The sequence below is a fragment of the Asparagus officinalis genome, chromosome 4 (assembly GCF_001876935.1).
Source record: "Asparagus officinalis chromosome 4, Aspof.V1, whole genome shotgun sequence".
Taxonomy (NCBI): Eukaryota; Viridiplantae; Streptophyta; class Magnoliopsida; order Asparagales; family Asparagaceae; genus Asparagus; species Asparagus officinalis.
Window position 1 is genome coordinate 112,770,538 of NC_033797.1, and position 8,573 is coordinate 112,779,110.

At 43.0% G+C, this 8,573-nt stretch overlaps 1 pseudogene; it reads left to right on the top strand.

Annotated features, from left to right (window-relative positions):
- On the top strand, positions 1,645–4,534 carry LOC109839174 (annotated as a pseudogene).

Genomic DNA, 8,573 nt, shown 5'->3' on the forward strand with positions numbered 1-8,573 from the left:
GATGAAATCAATGTGGTGCTGAATATCCCTCTTGGGAGGAAGACTCTCTGGCACCTCTTCAGGAATCAATACTTTGAACTCCTTAAGCAGCGACTTTATCTTCTCGGACCTCAATGGGTGTCTTTACTTCCTCCTTCACAACTAAGGCAAACCTCTGCTTTAACTCCTTTGACTCAACCAGAAACTCACCATTATTGTACAGAGATATACGTTTAGACTTTTGATCCTTGGGGTTCTTTTGAGAGGGTGGAATAGGTGGTAGGATGATCTTCTTATTCATTCATACAAAAGAGTACTCGTTCTTCTTGCCGCCATGCTTAGCATCAATATCATACTGCCACGGCCGCCCTAAAAAGACATAACATGCATCCATATCCACAACATCATAAGTAACAGAGTTATTATAAGTCTTTACCAGTGATAATGGCACACGACACAACTCGGTCACCTTCACGGAGGGACCCTTCTTGATCCATCCTATGGTATAAGGCACATGCTTTGTCTCTGTCGACAGTTTCAAGTGATCCACCAAGGCCTTTGACACAATATTCTCACAACTTCCATTGTCAATGATGAGGGTGCATACCTTGTTGTTGACTAAACACCTAGAAAAGAAAATTTGATGTCGTTGTGATGAGTCTTGCGTCTTCTGAGTGCACAGAAGTCGTTGAACAACACATGACACATTATCGCCCTCAACCTTGACAACCTCTTCCTCGCACTCTTCTTCAGATGATGTGTGCCCATCCTCAGCTTCTTCATAATCCGCAAAATTGACTTTCCGCCACTGTGGACACTCGTTGAATTTATGCCCTAGTTGGAGACATCGGAAACACTTCCCTACGGTCGGCTTGGCATACTGATTTGATTGAGTCGTCTAGGGCGATGGTTGATTTGTCGACCGCTCGGCTGATCATGGAGGATTAGACCGATTAGTTGTCCTTGGCCCTATCGACTCACCTCTTGCTCTCTCAGCTGAACTTCCCTGATCGGTTCGCCTGAAATGTGGTGTCTTGGAGGCCAATCTTTCCGCCTTTAGAGTTATATTGTGGGCTTTGTCCACAGAGTATACATTATGGATGGCCACCTTCTCTTGAATCAAATACTTCAAACCACCAATATATTTGGCTGCGAGTTGTTCCTTACTCATAGACAAATCGTAACGAGAAGTAAGACAAAAGAACTATTTGGTATAGGCTCTTACTGATCTAACTCCTTGACGGTATTGCTTGAACTGGTTGTAGAGGATTTGTTGATATTCGGGTGGTAGAAATCCTGCCCGTAGTAGCTGCTTCATATGATACAAAACCCTCACCGGTTGCTTGCCTTGTCGTCTCCTAGTGTTTTGAGTTTGATCCCACCATTGCCGCGGCTCCTCCTTTGTGACGATATGATACAAACTTCACCTAGTTTGCTTCGGGCACATTATCCATCTCAAAGAACTTCTCCACTTCGTAGAGCCAATCCAAGAAATCCTCTATGTCCAGATTTCCTCCGGAGGAAGGAAGCTCTACCTTCATCTGATAGTCTTGGTCCTGATGATATCAGCCTTGTTGGTGGTGGTTGTGACGAGGGTTGTAGCATCTACCCCGACCTCTACATAAGGTCGATCTCCTTCCTCTTCACTCAAAACATTATCATACCATGGCCCTTCAAATTGGTGACCATAGCCCGCTCTGTCGTCACTGTAATCATCATGGGGAAGGGTTTGATTACGAAGTCATCGAAGGAGTGGATGGGGTTGATATTGAGGAGTTTGATGCGGAGGGGGTTGGTATGGAGGGGGTTGGTTTGGACGTGGTTGATTTGTAGGGGGTTGATGATTATACGGGGGTGGATGTCGGGGTTGCCTAACTCCGGGTCCGCCTAGGTGAAGACCGTCGACGAAGTTATTCTCATTGTTGAGGTGAATGGTAAGTCCTTCAATGGCTTGTTGAAGGTTCTGAAGAGACGCCTCCGACGTGCCAAATCTTTCATCCATAGAATCCATCCTCGCGGAAAGATCCTGTAGAGAAAGCTCCTTCTCGCTGTCACCTGCCATTATCGAGAATGTTGAAGCTGAAGCTCTGATACCACTTGACGCAGACGTAAAAACGGGGAGGCCGATCGGATATCATTCCGATGCCGACGGGCACTGACAATAACAGGTAATTCACGAGCATGAATCCACAAGCCAGAAGTTTCTCAAACTTGAGAAAGAAAACAATGGAGAAAAATTCTCTTGATTGAATAATTAAAAAGTTAATTATTGATTTACAAAAGGAACTATTATATATAGCTAACTAAACTTATCCTAACCCTAATAAAAAAGAAACTTTGTTCCTAAAAGGAAATAACTAAAAACGAATTCTTTCCTAATCTGATGTCCGAGTCGACACGAGGCGAGTCGACTAGTACCGCCTTTCGTGTCGACTGGCATGTGTCGTCTCATTTTGTCTGCTTCGCCTCGTCTCATCTGCTGAGATCTCGTCTCGTCCACTGAAATGTCATTTCATCTGCTCCGATGTCGTCACGTCCGCTGAGATGACTTGGTTTGTATTGAGTTGAGATGTTGGATATTGTTGAGACGACGGATATTGGACGAGTTGAGATGTAGTCTCGTCCAATTACTTGATCTCCTGTATCAAAAGCCCAGGGGTCCTCCCCATGAGCCAAGTGCTTACAAATATGATCAAGATATCCGTACGACTTATCTTGACGGGAAGCAATTGTCATGCTCTTTGTGTAGTCCTTTGCAAGGGCTATTTTCAGAGCACGTACATTCAAATGCTTGCCGGTCTTTAACAACGCCTGCAGATTTTCCAGATCGGGACCGCTTTCACTTGTAGCCTCATCCGGTCCAATAACTGGTGCATGACATCGCAACTGGCACCCTCAACGACAAATTCTCCGACCAAGAACTTCGCCACACAGTCCCAGACTTTCTCAATAAGCCTAACCCTCACCTAACAGATTTTATAGCCAATAAATGCTCCGAAAGAGTGGTCTGGTATCATCCCTGAAATCTGGCCCGACGTCAAGTGTCTGAAAACGATGGACACTGGCTTGTCAGAGTACATGCCGATGCTAGATAATTACAGCGGTGGACTGCCGATCACAAGCATGGTATATATACGTGCTCAATATCTAGCCTCGGCTACAACCTACAGCTACTGCATGTGTCATCCATCACATATGTCATATACTCTCCTCCCAAACATGGCCTCCTTTGAATTCATCCCCGCCGCTGACCAGAATGATCATGATGATCAGCCGTTGGAGCTCATCGATCTAACAAATTAATGTGGAGGTGGGGAAGGAGTACGAGTTGGTGGTCACTACATTCGCAGGGCTAGCTGTACAGGTACCAAGTCCGCGATATTCTGCAGGCAGGGCTATCATACATCAATTTGATCAATAATTTATAGTTTATGAGCATTAAACTATTTAACTATGTGGTCAATAACAAGTTTTTGTTTTCTTAAGGAAACTTGGTTTAACATTGACATAACGCTCTTTAAGTTCGTCAAAATTATTACAAAACTTAAATTAGAAAATACAAATTGGCAAAAGCATAACATCATACGCATGTAATAATACAAATTACTAAGGATGAAACTCTAATCGAATATTTGATGATCAAATGAATAGATTATATATACGTCTGATCAACTCATGAACCAAATAATTAAAACTATGATTTTGCCGTGAAATGAACTAACTACCCAATATAAGATAACAGAATAGTCAGATGAACAATTAATGAACTTTTTTTTCAGTTATTTGGTTGTTTTCCATCTCCATCAGTTGACCGGATCCCACAATTAGGCCGCTCCGAAATTCAAGTTTGTTCGGCGGAAGGACACGGTGCTGAGCGACAGTACAGAAACGGCGACAGGGGCGGAGCTACACAGAAAGCGGTGGAGGATGCTTTGGATATTCTGAAATCACGCGGCGGCGGCGCGACTGTGAGAGATTGCACGAGCTACGCGGAAGCAGAGAACGTGCCCGTGCTTTATGTGATATACATACTTGGAGCTAATGAAGTAGTGACGGAGAGATGCTGCTTGGTGATGGGGGGATGGATTGGACAGAAGTTGGGGCGTCGGAGGGTACTTTGGGAGCGCAGGTGCATCCGTCGCTGAGTATAAGGTGCCTAGCTAGGTGCGTGTTCTTGACGTGCTCCGTTCCAGGGTCACATTTCAGTCCAGCTTCTCCTCCTAATTGGAATCCGTACGAGTCCACAGTGTCCTCTCCTTAAATTGGTTCAACTCACTTCAGCATATATCCGACTCTCGACCAATGTCATGGGAAAGTTTTATTTGTGCAATGCCACTCCTTTGCTTTACCGTTATCATAATTAAATCCTTGTCGATTCCATTTGGTGTTAGTTGAGGGGCATTTCGGTCGTTGAGGATCCCTTAAGATTTGAGGGACTATTTATGATCAATTTTCAAGATTAGAGAGACGGAAACGGAGCTATTGAAGATTTGGGGAACTAATATCTAAAAAAGCCTTCGTATATATAGGCTCTGTTTGGCAAAACTAGCTGAAAGCTGCGAGATTATAGTTGAAAGCTGTCAAGCTAGCTGAAAGCTGTGAAATTGTAGCTGAAAGCTGATAGCTGTGTAGCTAGCTGATTGACTAGAGCTGTTTGGCAAAAGAAGCTGTACAACTAGCTTAAATTTGTTAAATGACTAAAAAGGTCATGCAATATTATTGATATAAAATTAGAATTATTAGGGGCAAAAACAGAAGAAAAAAATTGACAGCTCCTTCCCAAAGACAAACGCTACTTGAGATAGCTTTCCAAAAGCTACTTGCAAAAGACACAATCTCCAAAATAATCTCCTCCTATTTTTGGTCACCAAACAGCTCTACTAGCTTATTGACCAAGTCAATAAGACACAAGCTCTTAGATAAGACACTTCTTTTGATTGTCAAACAGTGCCTAGAGCTATTTGGCAAAAGAATGGGTTAAGGATATTTTTGCTCAGTGATTTTTTTTTTAAACTTCCACTTTTAAAGGAAATATGACACTCAATGCACTTTTCTCTAAAGATTGTTTGATATTTCGCCGGTACGTGGAAATGCCAATTCTAGCATTAGATTATACGAATTTGACCTTAGCAGTAGGACTATGATCGACCTTACACACATAATCTAAAGAGTTTTGCCCATCAAAATAATTGATCCCCTCATTCTACCGTTTTCGAAGTAAGCAGTGATAAGCTGGTCATCAATTTGTATTAAAAAAGTGGGGATATTAAATATTTAAGGAACATGTGCTTTTTGTAGTGAAAACTATTACTTATATGGGAACAGCTTGGCAATTTCAGAAAAAAAAAGCAAAATAGGCATTTGTCCATCATCAAGCCTAAAACAACTTGAATTACAACAAAATTTATATTACACCCTGTTTGGATGGAGGGTAGAGAGGGGGAGGGGAAGAGAAATGCAGCTTTCACTCTATTTAGGAGTTTTTGTAAGGAGGGTAGAGAGTAGGAAGGAAGGAGAACGGAGGGTCTAAGGCTCTGTTTGGCAAAACTAGCTGAAAGCTGTGAGATTATAGCTGAAAGCTGTCAAGCTAGCTGAAAGCTGTGAAATTGTAGCTGAAAGCTGATAGCTGTGTAGCTAGCTGATTGACTAGAGCTGTTTGGCAAAAGAAGCTGTACAACTAGCTTAAATTTGTTAAATGACTAAAAAGATCATGCAATATTATTGATATAAAATTAGAATTATTAGGGGCAAAAACGGAAGAAAAAATTGACAGCTCCTTCCCAAAGACAAACGCTACTTGAGGTAGCTTTCCAAAAGCTACTTGCAAAAGACACAATCTCTAAAATAATCTCCTCCTATTTTTGGTCACCAAACAACTCTACTAGCTTATTGACCAAGTCAATAAGACACAAGCTCTTAGATAAGACACTTTTTTTTGTTGCCAAACAGTGCCATAATGCCCACTCTTTTGGATCCATATAGAAATCCGGACATTTAGCTACTTGATCGGAATACATCCTACTCTAAACATTTGAAATCAACTTTAAAATTACATGTATTCATATTCATAATCTTGTTTGGCATAGACGCATTCAATTCAATTGACATCAACAAATGTCCACCATAAAGAGGCTTGCACACTACATACATAACCAATTAGGGAGGCTACAACTTCCATATAGATGATGAAGGGGGTGCACTACCTTCACTTGCTACAGTTGAACCACCTCAATATGATCACTGAAAGCACATCAAAACTGGCTTTTCTTTTCCCCTGATCTTTGGGTGGCTGAAGAGGGATTTTAAAATCTGAGATTCGATCTCATTCATTCTCCATACACTAAAAATGTCCTCTTTGACCTCTTCTTTCCCTCCTTGGATGATCTGCAAGCTCTCCCAAATCTATTAACCTCCATCCCGTCACCAATAGGCAGAACTGTGCTCTCGATCCCTCGGCCTCTATAACTACGTACTCTCCTTCATATGCACATAATTAGGACCTCCAACCCTCCTCTTACTGCTACCTCCTGAACAAATTGCTCAACACCACAATAGACCCATCTGGATTCATGTCCAGAGAAAACAGCACCTCGTCGCAATTCTCGATCCTATGATCAACAGCAGCGATATCCACGTTCTTGTATTGCTTGATCACATCGCAAGGATCCCCGATCTGGATATCAACTGCATCTTGGAGCCCGGAACCTTGAACCTGGGACTTGGTTTGGGTGAGGGATCTGTAGAAAATTGGGTTGTAGGGACTCAAAGCTCTTCACTGCGGATTGCAGGAACTCAAAGCTTTTCACTGTTAATTGAAAGATAAAACAGAGGACTCTTCACTGCAGATGGAAAAACAAAACAGAATAGAATAGAGCATAGGAAGTGGGAGGACACTCTTTTTTTTAATTAAAGAAGGAGAGATTAGCTGGATGCTTTTGATCACAATGGAGCTCAGCAATTTATACAAGAGAGAAACCACAACGTGGTGAAACTAACAACCCCCCACGTTCAACTCTGTTGAAGCTAACAACCCCACTAGACTAGGTCCTCCTCTAACAAACTAACAAACTCACACCTGTTGAAGCTAACACCCCACTAGACTAGGTCCTCTTCTAACAAACTCACACCAATCAAACTACAGACTCGATCCTCTCTCTAACAAATTAACAAGCTCACACACACGTGCAACAAGTTTAACTCAACATTCTCCCCCTTAAACTTGTTGTGTCTTCTTCACATTTCTTACCCTGATCTTGGTATGCAGCTCGACGAGTCTCTGACGCCCAAGAGGTTTTGTTAGCATGTCGGCAAGTTGTTCTCCCGTTTTCACATACTGCACTTCGATCTCCTTTTTCTGGACACAATCACGTATGAAATGATACTTTGTGTCTATATGTTTGCTCCTATCATGATACACCGAGTTCTTCGTGAGAGCAATAGCTGACTTGTTATCGATCTTGAGAACTGGTGTCATGTTCTTCTCCCCAATCAACTCTGTAAGCAGGCGACCTAACCAAACTCCTTGGCAAGCAGCCGCTGTGGCAGCTACATATTCCGCCTCACAAGAGGACAGCGCCACCACTCTTTGTTTTTGTGACACCCAAGTGATTGGCCTTGCGCCAAGAAAGTATATGACTCCTGTGGTGCTCTTGCGGTCGTCGACATCTCTGGCGAGATCACTATCACTGTACCCTATCGAGCCAGCTTCTGACTTCATCCTTCTTGCAAAAACGCAGCCATGATTGATGGTACCTCGCACATACCGCGGTATCTGTTTCACTGTTGCCATGTGAGCTATAGTTGGAGATTCTATGTATCTACTCACCACCCCAACAGTGTATGCATGATCTGGCCTGATATTTACCAAGTACCGTAGACTCCCGATGACACTTTTGTACATGAAATTGTCAACTGGAGGGCTCGCATCCGTCTTGCTCAGCTTCATTCTCAGCTCTATGGGGACTTGGCAATGATTGCAATTTGCCAACTTCAGGCTTTCTAGAATCTTCATAGCATATCCCGACTGACTTATCGTTATTGCATTCGGATCCTGCCTCACATCAATTCCAAGATAGTAACTCAAGAGCCCAAGATTACTCATCTCAAACAATCTCTTCATTTGCTCCTTGAAAAACACAATGTCATTGACATCTGATCCGGTGATGATGAGATCACCTACGTAAACCCCCACAATTTGAACTGCATTACCTTGCTGCTTCTTGTACACTGCATGCTCGAGAGGGCACCTTTCAAAACCGAGTGATTGAAGGCATTTGTCGAGCTTTGAATTCCAAGCGCGAGGAGCCTGTCGCAGCCCGTACAATGCTTTCTTCAACCTGCATTTGTCGAGCTTTGAATTCCAAGCGCGAGGAGCCTGTCGCAGCCCGTACAATGCTTTCTTCAACCTTAATACTTTTTCTTCTTGGCCTTCTTCTACAAACCCCTATGGTTGTGCCACATAGACCTCCTCCTCTAGCTCTCCATTTAGGAAGGTGGACTTGACGTCCATGTGATGTACCTCCCAGTCTTCTTGTGCTGCTAAAGCGATCAACATCCTCATGGTCTCGAGCCTTGCGACTGGAGCGACCACTTCG